Here is a 15,070-nt window from a genome sequence, read left to right on the forward strand (position 1 = left end):
AGATTCATTCTCAGCATAAAAATCAGATATAGGATCAAATTCAAACTCAGAATCAGATTCAATGCATAAGGAATGACAAGTATGCAGATCAAATAAAAATGGATGTTTCCTACCATGAAGAACAGAATCAAAATCAAACATATAATCATCAACAATTTGATCAATTATCTCAGCACGAAAAACAGAATGATCCTCATATGGATGTTTCATGGCATCAAGAATGTTAATATGAACAACAACATCACCAAATTCCATAGACAATGTGCCAGCATAAACATCTATCTTGGTTCGAGCTGTTTTCATAAATAGTCTGCCTAAAATAATTGGAACTGAACCATGGGAAAAATCCATCTTCCATATTAAGAACATAAAAATCAACAGGAAAAATAAGTTCACCAACCCGAACCAGCACATCCTCTATAAAACCTGCGGGGTAAGCAATACTTCTATTTACCAAATGAATCACCACATCTGTAGATTACAAGGGTCTATGAGATAAAAAATTGAAAATAGACAGAGGCATGACACTAACTGATGCTCCTAGATCTAGCATGGCATTCTCAAATTTATTGTTCCCAATAATGCAAGGTATACAGAAAGTACCTGGGTCCTTACATTTCTCAGGAATGTGAGGAACAAATTTACCTATCAATGCTGACACATTTCTACCCATGCTAATTCTTTTATTGCCTTTGAGCTTCCTTTTGTGGGTGCACAGCTCCTTTAGAAACATGGCATATCTTGGAATCTGCTTGATGGCATCTAGCAGAGGTATGTTCACCTCTACTTTCCTGAAGGTCTCCAAGATCTCCTTTTCCGCTTCTTCCATTTTTTTGTTTGGAATTGCTCTAGGTGGGAATGGAAGAGGGAAAGACGATTGTGGTAAGTCATAATTACTAGAAGAAGGTCCACCTGCATGAAAATTTTTGTTAGGAAGCTTTCTCTTTTGTGCAACTATCTCATCCTCTTTTTTAGGTGTAGAATGAAGCTTGACAGGTTCAGGTGCAGGTTCTGCTATTGGTGGAGGCACTTGAATTAGGTTGCTAGACCTCAAGGTGTTGACACTCAAATTTTTCGGATTCTACACAGTTTGTGAAGGCAATTTGTCAGAATTTTGGGACTGAGCTTGGTTCAACTGAGTAGCCATCTGCCCCATCTGATTTGTCAGACTCTGAATGGAGGCTCTTATCTCTTGCTGAAATTGCATATTCTGGATGGTCATTTGCCTTACTAACTCTTCTAAGGAAGGTTAAGGAGGAGCCTCAGTTGCTTGTTGTCTTTGTTGTGACTGATGTTGTTGTTGCTGCTGTATTGGAGGAGGAACATATGGCTTGCTTGGACCAGCAACATTCTGGAAAGGAGGGGCAGGCTGTTGTTGTTGTGGATGACTTGCCCATCTCAGATTTGGATGATTTCTCCAACCTGGATTGTATCTGTTGCTTGAAAGATCATATTTATTCTGTTGTTGTTGGTTTTTCTGCTGAGGGGGTCTATTATAAATGTTTGCAACATAAGCTTCAAGTTGCTCATTGACTCCAGATTGCTGCAAAGAAGGACAAAGATTTGTATGGTGATCTGTAGAAGAACATAGACCACTGACTCTTGCAACAGGTGCAGATTTCTGATTCATGGCAAGTTGAGTTACTAGGTTGACCAAGGCATCAAGTTTTCCTCATGCTTTTTATTTTCAGTAGATGAAGATGAATCTGTGGCCACCTCTTGGACTCCTCTAAGGACAATAGCATCATTTCTTGCACTGAATTGTTGGGAGTTGGAAGTCATCTTCTCAATCAAATTCCTAGCCTCAGCAGGGGTCATATCACCAAGAGCTCCACCAATGGCAGCATCAATCATACTCTTCTCCATGTTGCTAAGTCCCTCATAGAAATATTGAAGAAGGAGTTGCTCAGAAATCTGGTGGTGAGGACAGCTTGCACACAATTTCTTGAATCTTTCCCAATACTCATACAAGCTATCTCCACTAAGTTGCCTGATGCCTGAAATGTCTTTTCTGATGACAGTGGTCCTAGATGCAGGGAGGAATTTCTCCAAGAACACCCTTTTAAGGTCATCCTAGCTGAAAATGGACCTAGGAGCAAGGTAGTATAGCCAATCTTTTGCCACTTCCTCCAGAGAATGAGGAAAAGCCTTTAGAAAGATATGATCTTCTTAGACATCAGGGGGCTTCATGGTGGAACAAACAATATGGAACTCCTTAAGATGCTTATGAGGATCTGCACCTGCAAGACCATGAAACTTGGGCAGCAAATGTATTAGTCCAGTCTTGAGAACATATGGAACACCCTCATCAGGATATTGAATGCACAAGCTTTCATAAGTGAAATCAGGTGCAGCCATCTCCCTAAGAGTCCTCTCACAAGGTGGAGGTTGAGCCATGTTCTTAGTATAAAAATTAGTAATTGAATGCTCAAAATCATAATATTCAGAATCACCAGTAACAGAATACTTAGAATGCTCAAAATGTTCAAAATGCACAGAATGACCAGGATGCACACTATGCCTAACTAATCTATGAAAGGTTCTATCTATTTCAGGATCAAAGGGTTGTAAATCACCTGGATTGCCCCTAGTCATGCACTATATGCAGCAAATAATGTGTTTCTCAACAAGCACCTAACAAGGGGGTAAAACTACAACTATAGTCAAACGATATCCAAATGAGCTAAAATTCTGTGAGCAACACCCTAAAATCATGAAAAGATAGCAAAAAAATTTCAAACAAAAATTCAAAGTCTAACTATGAAAATTGCCTAAGAACAGTTTAGAAAAATAGGACAATAATACTTAAAAAAAACCTAGTAAACAGCTGATTTTTTGAGTTTGGGAGACCCTAACCAGCTAAAGCGGGTTGCCACAGTATGGGAAATTTTTTTCTACCCCAAATGCATATATAATAATAGTCATTCTGATACCCAAAACAAAAGTTATGACCATTTTAAGTTTTGCTAAAAACAAGTTCCCAAAATTTTTGTCTCTCTCAAATTCAACCACACCAAGTGCTCCTGGTATTTTTCACACAAAATATGGATCAAAAGAAACTACCACACAAAAAATCAGCCAAAAATAACAACTCTAACTATCAAAACAAAAATCGCTAATTAAATTGCAAAATCAATCGCTAATCACTGTTCACAGCAAACACAAAACTGAATCAGTCGCTAGTCAGTCGCTAATTACTGTTCAAAGCAAAACACAAAACTGAAACAGTCGCTAAACAGGGGACGCTACTGAAATGCAAAACAGAACGCTACACAAAACAAAACAACACACACTCACAACCTAAACGACAGAGCGACACAAAAAAAAAAAACTAAACACTATTATGAACCTTTCGACCACTGCTCCCCAGCAACAGCGCCAAATTTGATCGAGGCCATACCCGAATTAAATAAACATTAAAAATATAGTATCTAGGAAGTGATCCTAGGTCGTCTCCCAACGAGCAATGATCAACCAAACGTTCATAATAGATAGTAATAAAACAGTAACGAATTGCGGGGTTGTTTGTTTTTGTAGATTAAACAGCAAGAAAATTTGAATTTGAAAATAACAAAATTAAAACATGTTGTTTCCCCTTGATTCACAAGCAAGTCTCTTATCCTAGGTTACGAGGATTTATCCCTAACCAGTTCAACCACTTAATCCAACCCTAAATTAAATTACTAACTGAAAATTAACATAAGGTTGTCATTATGTGATTAAGCAACACATACACCAATTAATCATGAACGAAACTGATCATTAAGCATGAACATAAATTAAGCATAGAGACAATTAATCAAGCACTAAGCATGCATGGATTAATAGCAACAAATACAGAGTAATTGGTAAATAGGAAAAACTGATCAGAATTCAATAGTAATAACAAAACCTCAAAGAGAGTTGTGCTTGATCCTCAAGAGAAAACAACGTTGGAGACTTAGCCTTCCATTAATCAACAGAAAACAAAATTGTAGATTGAAACAGAAACGAAATTGTAGAAAATGAATTTTATTCTACATGAACAGTGTGCATGAACAGTAATAAAAACTGGAATTGGAAAACCCTAAAATTATTGTCCTTCCCGAAAAACTCTCTAAACTAAAACCCTAGTGCTGTTATATAGGTCCTCAGCCCCAAAGCTTACAAATCTATTTTAAGTTCAAGCCCATAAACGAAATAAAATAAAATCTGGACAAGATAAAATAAGATTGGATGAAATAAAATATGGACGAAATAAAATCTTGATGAAATAAAATCTGGATAAGATAAGATTGGATAAAATAAAATTCTCTGCTATCTTCAAGTCCAAGCCCAATTCCAGATTCAAGCCCAATCACTTATAATTCTCCTGAAATTAAATTAAAAACACAAAATTAGTCAAGAAGGCCCAAATGATAAAATTGCATAATTAATTTGACAATTAAGGCTAATCAGTAATTAAAATGGTGACAAAAAGGGTTAAGAAATAGGAGAAAATAATGATACATCAGAAGCCCAAGAAAGTGAACCCTTGGTCAACCACTGGCCTGAAATATCACATGTCATGGGATTCAAGTCAAATTTGTTAATTTAGTCTAATCTATTACAAATTACAAGCCAAACGAACTAATACTCAACTTCTTTTTTTATTTTTTTAAAATAAAATTACTTCATAACCATATCAATAACATAATAATTAAAATATATATTACACACCTGTATAAAATCATTAATTATTATATTCTAGCATATTATATATATATATATATATATATATATATATATATATATATATATATATATATACATATATATACATCAATATAAATATTTTGTGCGATAATATAATATTGAATTAGTTGTTAAACACCAATTTGAGATATTAAAATATATTCAAGTTTTATTTCCCATAATCAAATTTAGAATAACTTTTTAGAAGCTCAAATCTCTAATTACTAACTTAACAAGTAGCTCAAGAAAAACTTAAAAAGTAATTATCCAAATAAATGCATTTCTTTAATTAGTTTTCGAATAATGAAATTTATATTTCGTGTTTAAGTTATGAGAATACTAATTGTTATACAATCAAATTGCTTCATATTACAATATTAAGATGGCTTAATTTGGTGAGAACATTTTTTATTTTTCATTTTTATAAATATTAATTTGTGAAAATATTATATTACTTAACTGCTCATATTTTAGTTTAAAATTACATAATTTATTTTAAAAATTTAGTTTAATTTTTAAATGCTTACCTTTTGAATTTGTTATTGTTTATTAATTATTATATTTTCAATTAAAATATAATTAATAACTCAATATATGATTTTTTAAAAATATATAAATAATTTAAAAAATAGTTTATATTAATATCGGTTATTTTAAAACCGATGTTGTAAGTGCTTAACGACATTCGTTTTCAAATAACCGATGTTAACAACTCCAGTTAGTGCGATATTAACATCGATTATTCGAAAACTGATGTCGTTAAGCACTTACAACATCGGTTTTAAAATAACCGATGTTAATATCGCACTAAATGGAGCTGTTAACATCGGTTATTTGAAAATCAATGTTGTAAGTGTTTAACGACATCGGTTTCCAAATAACTGATGTTAATAGAATGATGTTAAAACTTATTATTTTAGTAGTGTATTTTTATGTGGGTCATGCATGATAAATAAAATCCACATTATTGATGTTGGAAATCTATTGTCGTACATCCCAATATGGTTGTGCTCAAAGTTAGGGTTATTATCGGCCATGCTTGAGTGCTTTTTGGACGCTGAATGCAGACAATTGAAGGACAAAAGAAGAAGCTAGAAGAAAGTGAGTAATTGCCAAATCAGTGAAGGTTTGTACAAATGATCAGATATATTATTGTGGTTAAGTTTCTATATGCTAAATCAATTTGTTTTTTCCCCATGTTAAAGAGATTTGATTGCCAATTACAAAAAATTTGTGGAGGAGATTATTAGGTCCGAGCCATAAGAGTGTCATGGATTCAGATAGGTAATGAACCTTACATGGGGTTTTATTTCTTAATAGACTATAGCCTTCATGTTTTACTAGGAGTGAACCACTAGTTTTTAACCTTAAAAATAAGAACAATAGAAATGCTGATAATTTTTTGCTGCTTTTGGTTCTTTTTTATTTTTTGGAACATGGATCATCTAATGCTACTTTGCTCATCCAATTTTGAGTCAGCACTTATACTTGCACGCATCCTTGGGTTGGATTCGTCACAGGAAATCTTGAGCCAGAGACTTAAAGCATCTTTAGCAGTAGGCTTGTCACAGTTCATAACACAGACGAACTCACCCTTGTCGCGTTTGACCACTGCAGCACCAAAGGAGTTCGACACATCGGACAAACGGTTCATCACCATGAATGCGATCGTAGGAATAGAAAATTAATTTATGTCAATTGTAAATAGCAATGGAGAAGAAGAGGGAAAATAATCGTAAACAATTTGGAGGAAAACCCCAAATGAACCAACAGGAACAAAGAAAACCATGGACAAACAACAAATCAAACCACCAAATCTTATATTAAAGGATCAATTCAAACTGATAGCCAAACTCAACAATGAAATAGAAAATTAAAAATCAATCCCAAAATGATAAAAAAAAATCACAATTGCAAACCCAAAATTATAACCATTACAACAACATAAAAGAGGATTAAAAAGAGGGAAATTCCATATCTGGGTAGGAGGCTTCTGGTTGCACGATAGTGTTTATGGTGAAGCAAATCTAGGTCATGGAAGTGTGTGGTGGTGTGATGGTGTCTGTGGCAGTGCTAATTTGGGTTGTGGAGTCCTCCATTCTGCATCATCTTCAATGTTATGGGCAAAAGATAAATGCATGTGATCTTCGAGGCAGGCTTGGTTATTTTCCCTTTGGAGAGTTGTTGTTAGAGTGAAAAAAATAAGAGATTGAAAGTGGCACAGTTGTTGGGGAAGAGAGAATGACTCGCGCTATGGTTGCATGCATCTAGTGATCTAGATTATGAGTCTCCATGGTAGGTGGTTGGAGCCTCCATGGGGAATGGATTATAGCCTCCTATGTCAGACAGTGAGAGTGAATTGGGGGTTTCGGATTTGGGCCCTTTGGTTGTTCATGAGAATTTTGAAAGAGAAAGGTAAAGGGATTTGACTTTTATTTTAGTCAATTTAGTGGATTTAATGAGGTGGAGTATGAGTTTGAGAAAAAGGCCAAAAGTGAAAATAATGAGAATGAAATATTGAAAGTAAAAAAAAAAAAATCAGTTTACATTGAAAGAATAGTATTTGTGGAATGACTACTACCTATTGCAGTGACTGTTTGCTACTTCTACTAGTAAAAATGGAACATTTCCTATTTTTAATTGTCAGAAGCTACAAGTTTTTACGATTGCAATAAATTAATATAGTCTTGAAATGGTATATATTGAGTTTGCAAGGAAGCAAACTTGCACAATCTATTCAGTATTCAAAATAGAGGATATGTAACTTGAAATAAATGGTATAAATTGACTTATTATTATTATTTTGTTTTTGTTTCATATTTAAATGGATCCAAGTCAATTTAATGATTTCTTCAATTATTGTATGCAAAATTATCAATCTTCTACTAATCAAAATTCTCAAAATCAACCTTATTTTCAAGTCTCAACCATCACTAAACAACTCCACATTCAATTTTATGTAAAATATCAACCTCCTTCCATCGAAAATTTTCAAAATCCTCAATTTGTTCAAATGTTTCCACCACCATGTTATAGGCCTACAATGGGTACTAGTGGTGTAGAACCCACTAATGATGAGCTTGAATCACCGACCGAGTCCATGACTACTCAATTTTCATAATTTTTTACTCAAATTGGGATAGATAATATCACACTTGATGAAGAAGGGAGTCGTGGAAAGAAAAGACAATGAGTCAAATGATTTGTGAATGAGGATATTCTTCAAATTAAAGCATGGCTCAATGTCTCAAACAATCTAATCGTAGGCATGGACAAAAAAGAACAAGGTTTTTGGTGAAGAGTTGGCAAATAATACAACAAGAACCATGAGAAACAATAATTACCGCATAGAGGGCTCACACAACTAAGAGGTCGATGGAATATAATTTGTAATGTTGTGCCCAAGTTTGTTGGGTGTTACACACATGTCGTTCAGAGAAGGAAAAGCAAAAGCTCGAATGAGGACGTCATGATCGAAGCATATACTATTTATCTGTAAGACAATGGGGACACATTTAATTATGAGCATGCTTGACATAATTTCAAAGATCAACCTCGATATAAAGAGCTACTCAATGAATATTCCTCAAAAAGATCAAAGATTTTTTATTCGGGGTGTACTCATCGTCTTCCAATTCTGAGACACCAACAAGTTATGCACATGACTCAACAACATCGACGGTCCACCCAATTGGAAAAAAGTCAACAAAAAGGAAAAACAAAGAAAAGCATGCCAAAAGTTCTACTAAGGATGCTCAATTCATTGCATTGCAACAACAACACAAGGAAAGAATGAGTAAGATGGATGAGTTGGTCAAGGCTAGAAATGAGCAAAACAAGGTGGAGGAGATGAAGATCATGTTCATGGACACATCAGCATGACAACAAGACAACTCAAGGATCATGAAATGTTATGCAACATGATAAGAGAAAAATATAATACGAGTTAGTGTTATATTCATTGCATTTGTTGTCTTGTATTAAATATTTATTATGTATTTTTTCATTTCTAATTTATCCTTATGTATTTTTGTTAATTTTTAATTTATCGTGAACCCAAAATTAATGTAATGTATTTCTTTTTTTTATTAATTTTATTTTTCATAAAATTAATTATGCTTCAAGAATATATATTTTTTGGTATATTTATTATTTGAAAGAAAAGATATAAATGAATTATCATTTCAAAGCAAAAAATACAAAAATATAAAATTAGAAACATGTGGAACCCAATTGAAGTTCTTAGTGAGATCACTATTGCAGTAAAAAGTTAGTAGAATTTTAAAAATTGATGTGGCATGTGAGACCCGCAAAAATGACTTAAGATCCTACAAACTGCAAATGAGATTAATTAATATTCTTTGAATTGGGAGATATAATGTTGATCTAATGGTAATGGTAGAAGAAAGGAAGGGAGAGAGATTGTAGGTTCGAATCCTCTCGTTAACAAAAACTAATAAAACTAACAACTAATATCTATCGATAAAAAAATATTTGAATTGTCTCTTTGAGAAACTAGGATTCATTGAATCTTAATTGTATATTTGTGTTTTGGTTTTAGAAAAAAAATCTTCGTTTCATTTTTATCTTTTAAGCTTTTGCATCCTATAGACTGATATCATGTATCCATTCAAGAGCTAATAGGAAGAAGAGAACATAGTTGTTAAGCCTTGTATATGGTTCTTTTCATTGAATTCTTAACCACAAAATGTCTTATTGGCATTCCATCAAAATTGTGTGCACCATCGTAATTATTGCTTTTTGAACTTGTTTATTGATACGAATATTACGTTGTAGCTGGACTCCTGACTAAAGCTAACCACCAGCTTAGTTCTTGAGGGAGAATAATTTTAGTACCAATCAAGGGGTCTAATTTAGTTCATTAAAAAGGGTGAGTAAGTGTTGTAAATCCTCTAGTACGGTGTTTGACAAAAAAAATCAAGAATAATTTTTGTACCTCTAACAAATAGTTTCGAAGAAATTTAGTTGTATTTCCCTTTTTAAATAATAACGAAATGAAGTTGTGATTAAGAGCACCAATTCCAAATCAAACTTGATGCAAGAGTGAGAGTGAGTACACTAAAGATCACTTTCTTCCATTTATAATCTTCCATGTTCGTCTTTGGTTTTGTTCAATGTTCATTGTGTATGCCGATTAAACTCATCAGAAACTTGGTGGCCTAAAGTTTTGACATGTGCTATAAATTTCTCAGTTCTCAGAGGAACGTCTTGTGACTATTTCTATTCAACTACCTTGGAGATTTAAGCTTGTGCCACAAATTTATAACTCAATAGATATATATTTTGTATATTTCCTGTCATGTTTTGATTCTTGGATGCCGAGGTTTCTATATTCATGAAACGAGGTCAAGGTAGGTTTAAATCAACGACGAACTTGTGATGATATTCATACCATTAGAGAAGGAGGGAAGCATTATATTAAGAGAAAACTTGGATAGTTTGGAGGAATATGATGTTAAAAACCGATAGATGCTATGGAAATTATTAGCCCCTTGCATTTGGGCCATTTATCTCTAATGTTGGATTACTAGCTGCAGATTAAGTCAAATTTCCCTTTAGATTGAATGCACAATTTCATTTGTTAGACTAGTCAAAATTGTTTAAAGAACATCGAATGTTGCGTCTATACCCAAGGCCAAAGCCCACAGGAATGAGAAGTAGAAGGGAAAATGTAGTTTTCGCGACTATTCGTATGTGTCACAGGGTTGTTATTTGATATTTTAGAGGGTGCGAATTGGTGAAATTCTTAGTTGTGAATTGATCGTTTCTCATAGCCCAACGTTGCACAGGCTCAAAAATTATATATTAAAATTTGTTTATATATAGTAATTCATCTGTGTAAATATATTAAATATTTTTTTACTAACAAAAATTAGTTTAGATGGTAAGAAACAAACTATATTACACAAGGACGTGAATTCAATTTTTAGTATCGAAGTAAAGACCTCGTCAGTGGGTCTAAGTATCACTATAAGGACTCTTTGAGCCTTAAAGTTTGTTCTGATCCAGATTACTCTTGCGACTCAATTCAGTTCATATATAGTTATTCATTTATGTAAATATATTAAGTATTTCTTTTGCTAACAAAAGTTGCTCAAATTGATAAGAAACAAATTCATATTACACAAAAACATAAATATCTTTGTAAGTATTTTTTATTCTTATTGTCTGTTGTAGGCCTGCCAAACTCTTGGGACCTAATTACTTAAACTTTTTGTAACAAAATATTTAAAATTTAATATATATGTATATATATATATATATATATATTTAATTTTAAATGATTCTAATATAAAAAAATTTCAGTTAATCTATATATAAAGCAAAGTTAAGTTAACTATTTTATATAAACAATTTTATGTATGATTTCAAATTTTAAAACATTAATTGTAAAATTATATTAATAAACATATTATAAAATTATATATAGTAATTCAATGAAGCACTGTTGGCATATTATACAAGAAAACACCAGCTGGGTTATTAATGATGATCAACGTGTTAAGTTTTGGATGGATGCATGGTGTTTTGACTCCTCTCTTGCTAATTTGCTTGATTTTCACAGGATATTAGGAAGCTTCTTACTTTGGATCATATTTTCCTTTATTGTTCTTTTGCTGGCAGACTTTGGACTTGGCTGCAAAATATTATTCATTTACGTATTGACAAAACGTCTTGTGTTGCTGTTTTGAACTCGGTGACTGGCAGGTCTTGTAGTAGTCAGATAAAGGAAGTGTTAATCTAAGTTGATATGAACGTCTTGTGTTGCTGTTTTGAGCTCGGTGACTGGCAGGTCTTGTAGTAGTCAAATAAAGGAAGTGTTAATCTAAGTTGTTATTCATATCTTCTTGGTGATTTGGCATTGCGGTAATAGTCTGTGTTACGTGCAGGGAAAAGCTAGCTGACTTCGAGGGTCAGTACCTCCAGAGAATAAGGGAGAAGAAGAAGATGATTCAAGGTAAAGGGCAAATTGTATTTTCTTAAGTCCTGCTTGCTTATTTACATAGATATATATAGGAAATTCCAATAACAGAATTGTGCAAATTTTATCCAAAAGGAATATTCTACTAATAACATATTTTGTAATTTTGTATGTGTGTCTGCTTATGAGGAAGCACACACCACCAAGCAGGATTCGTGCTGATTCACTATTCCAATTTTGTCCTTATACGTAGTCTGCCAGGTAAGCTGGCTTAACCTCCCTTCTCTTGGTCTCTTCTCCCTTTTGCACCCTTGTTGCTGGTGCTTCCCCTGTATCTGGTTTAGTGAGCTTGCTCGTATCATTCCACGGCCCTTGGAAATACACCTTGTCCTCAAGGTGTTGGGGTTCAACGCATGGCTTCCAAAAGTGATACCGAGTGACCTGCAATGGCGACGTCGCCCAACAAGGGAGCCCCAACTGAGCTACGAGCTGGTGCTGGGTGAAGTTATGGGTGCTTCCTCCGTCAACGAGGAGCACCACACTATGGTCAGCAATGAGTTCCACTAAGCGCAAAGCTTCAAGTGCCAAGTGGGCCATTAGAGAATTCAGACTTATTTGGGCCGAGTGTGGGTCGGGCGGTTCGGGTGGGTTGGTAATCGGGTCAGCTGATTCTATATTTGGGCTTGAGGGGTCTTCGTCCTCTGTGATGAGAAGGAAAACCCTAGAGGCACAATGGTGACCTCTATGGTACCGCTCATCACAATAGAGGCATAAATCGCGGTCACGATGCGAGGCGATCTCGTCCGAGGTGAGGCGCTTGATCACCGGAGGTGGCTGACAAAGGGGGGCCGAGAGCAGTGGCGGAAGTGACGCGGCGCAGGATTTGGTGTTGATTCTACTAATCCGGTCTTCCAATTCTGCCCCTTAGACGTCATCATCAAGGTACGCTGGCTTCACCACTCTTCTCTTGGTCCCTTCTTCTCTTTGCACCTTTGCTGCTGGTGCTTCCTCTGTTTTCTGGGATTATAAGCTTGCTCGTATCAGTCTGAGATTTTGAGATACTGGTCTTTCATTTCGTCAGGCTCAATCTATGGTAATTTCTCAGTTTTTTTTACGCTTTCTATTTCCAAAGGCAGTGCTTCCAATTCCATAACTGAGTTTACTATATTGAAGTGTTAAGCAACATGTTGATTAACATCTACCCATTAGTGGCTATATTAAATGTAACTCAGACGTGACTCTCCAGGTCAAACCGGAAGTGGCGGCATTTTTCGATGAATTTTGTTGGAGTATAAATGTAAGGTGAAGTCTAACCTCATATAGAAATGAGAAAATTGAATATGATATAAGTAAAGATATAACCCATGAACCTGAGTCGTAAGATTTTGGAGTAAAATGTGGTGTCAAGTTCACTTATGTGATGTCTCATGACACATTAGTGTAAATCTTTCTCAAATATTTTTAATTTTTTAATTTTATTTTTAATAATACAGTGATATTAAATCTAAGATTGCTAAGAGGAGAGGTGTCAACATAATTAAAATGTCTATTTTCTAGTAAGAGGCTTCTATACCACAATTTCTTAAAATAAGACATCAGTAAAGATAAAAGAAAGGTAATGAGATGATTGAGAGAAAAAATATGGCCCATTATGCTGCGTACATCCCTTTTTCATCTTCCGACACTCAATTTGTTTGTTTTTTATATGAAATTCTTCTTTTACCCCTTTCTTCACACCTCCTCTCCTCTCCCCACTCTCCAAGCACCCCTGAATCTCACCTTCTCATGTTCTCACTTTTTCTTCTACGAGCATTATTCTTCCTTATCTTCCATTGCCTTCTCCTGTTTTTCATGTAAAAAAATTGTTGCATTGACAAGCCATCAACAAAAGTTAAGTATCAAAAGTTTGAAATAAAGCATTACCATTAGATCAACCCATTATTGAAGTTTATTGAAGTTTGAAATACAGCCTTTTGCTGATCACAAGTTTGAATTTTTTACAGAAAGTTTATTGAAGTTTCTCCCCACCCACCTAATTTGTAGTTGTGTTTCGTACATAAATAGTATACAACAAGTGTTTGATTAAAGTATATAATAAAAGTTTAATGGTTATATATTTAGTATAAAATAATTTTATATATTTTCATATAATAATATTATTATGAAAGCCAAGTGTGAATGCCTGAAATTATTGAAGTTCTTTGCTGGCTTCCTTCGAGTTGGACCTCTACAATGCGTGCGAGGTATTTACATACGAATAACTTGGTCAATGGGCTAATCTTATAGAGATTTCCGATATCACAAATTATAAGTGTGAATACATTATACAATTCCCATATAATCGGTGATTGCTACCATAATTAAATTTTAACTTGTTAATTATATTCTTATTTATCACGTTGGAAACATTCTATTGTATAAATAAAGGATTAGACTGTTTTCATATTTATTTATTTTTAATCGTGGACTTACCTTTAACTTGTTTGTTATATTTTGAAAAGTTGATAATTGTATTATAATCATTTCGAATGGGAATCATTGGCAGAGGCTATATAAAGTATGACTAATTGTAAGTAGAACTAAATAATTGATAATTCTCTGAAAAAAAAAACTTTAGGCAGATTCCATAAAAGCATTAATAATTTAAATTCAGTGAAGACAAATGGAGGAACAAGATCGTATAAACATCCAGTAAAAAAAAATAAAAAATTTAACAGATAACCATAATATGTGTTGTTGACACATGCATTAGATTTTGTTAATACTTTCTTAGTTATCCATGTAATTATTAAATTGAATTTAAATAAAAGATAGCCTAATATAATTATTGTAGAGAATTGAATAATTATAATTAAAAATCCGTAGAAGTTATTTTAAGAAATATAAAATAAAGCTAAAACTTAAATACAATTTTTGTCCTCTGTTTTACTTAGTCAGCATGGTTGGTCTTTTTATTTTAAAATAAAAATATTTAACTTCCTATTTAAGAAAATTCATAATTAATTTGAGTCAAATCCCCAATTTTATTTATATTCTATTTTTTTTTATTTTGGTTTAATTAAATTCTAAATCTAACATATTCATTGGTATCATAAAATATAATTAAATTAATTAAAATATAATAAATAAGATGAATAAATGTAGGAAAAAAATCTCTCCCTAAGACATATATGCATAATTATCAATTTTCTGCTACAGCAACTCTGTATAAAGAACATGTCACAAAACAAAAGGAGACACATATTGTCAGAAAAGTCTATCACACACTCATTAAAAAAAGAAAAATGGAAAAGATTAACAGAAAATAAAATGAATTTTAAAAATCAAGGAACAAATAAGTAAACACAGAAGGAAAAAAACAAGAATTTCTATATTCTTATCATTAGAATAGTAAATACTATTATATATATATGG

General features: G+C 33.3%; 1 non-coding gene across 1 annotated transcript; it reads left to right on the forward strand.

Moving 5' to 3' along the window:
• The first annotated feature begins 1,912 nt into the window (after window positions 1–1,912).
• LOC114369015 lies at window positions 1,913–2,019 on the forward strand. Its single transcript, XR_003657478.1, has one exon. It is a non-coding gene; the product is annotated as a small nucleolar RNA R71 (small nucleolar RNA).
• The last annotated feature ends 13,051 nt before the right edge of the window (window positions 2,020–15,070 follow it).

Source organism: Glycine soja, chromosome 9 (genome assembly GCF_004193775.1).
Source record: "Glycine soja cultivar W05 chromosome 9, ASM419377v2, whole genome shotgun sequence".
Lineage (NCBI taxonomy): Eukaryota > Viridiplantae > Streptophyta > Magnoliopsida > Fabales > Fabaceae > Glycine > Glycine soja.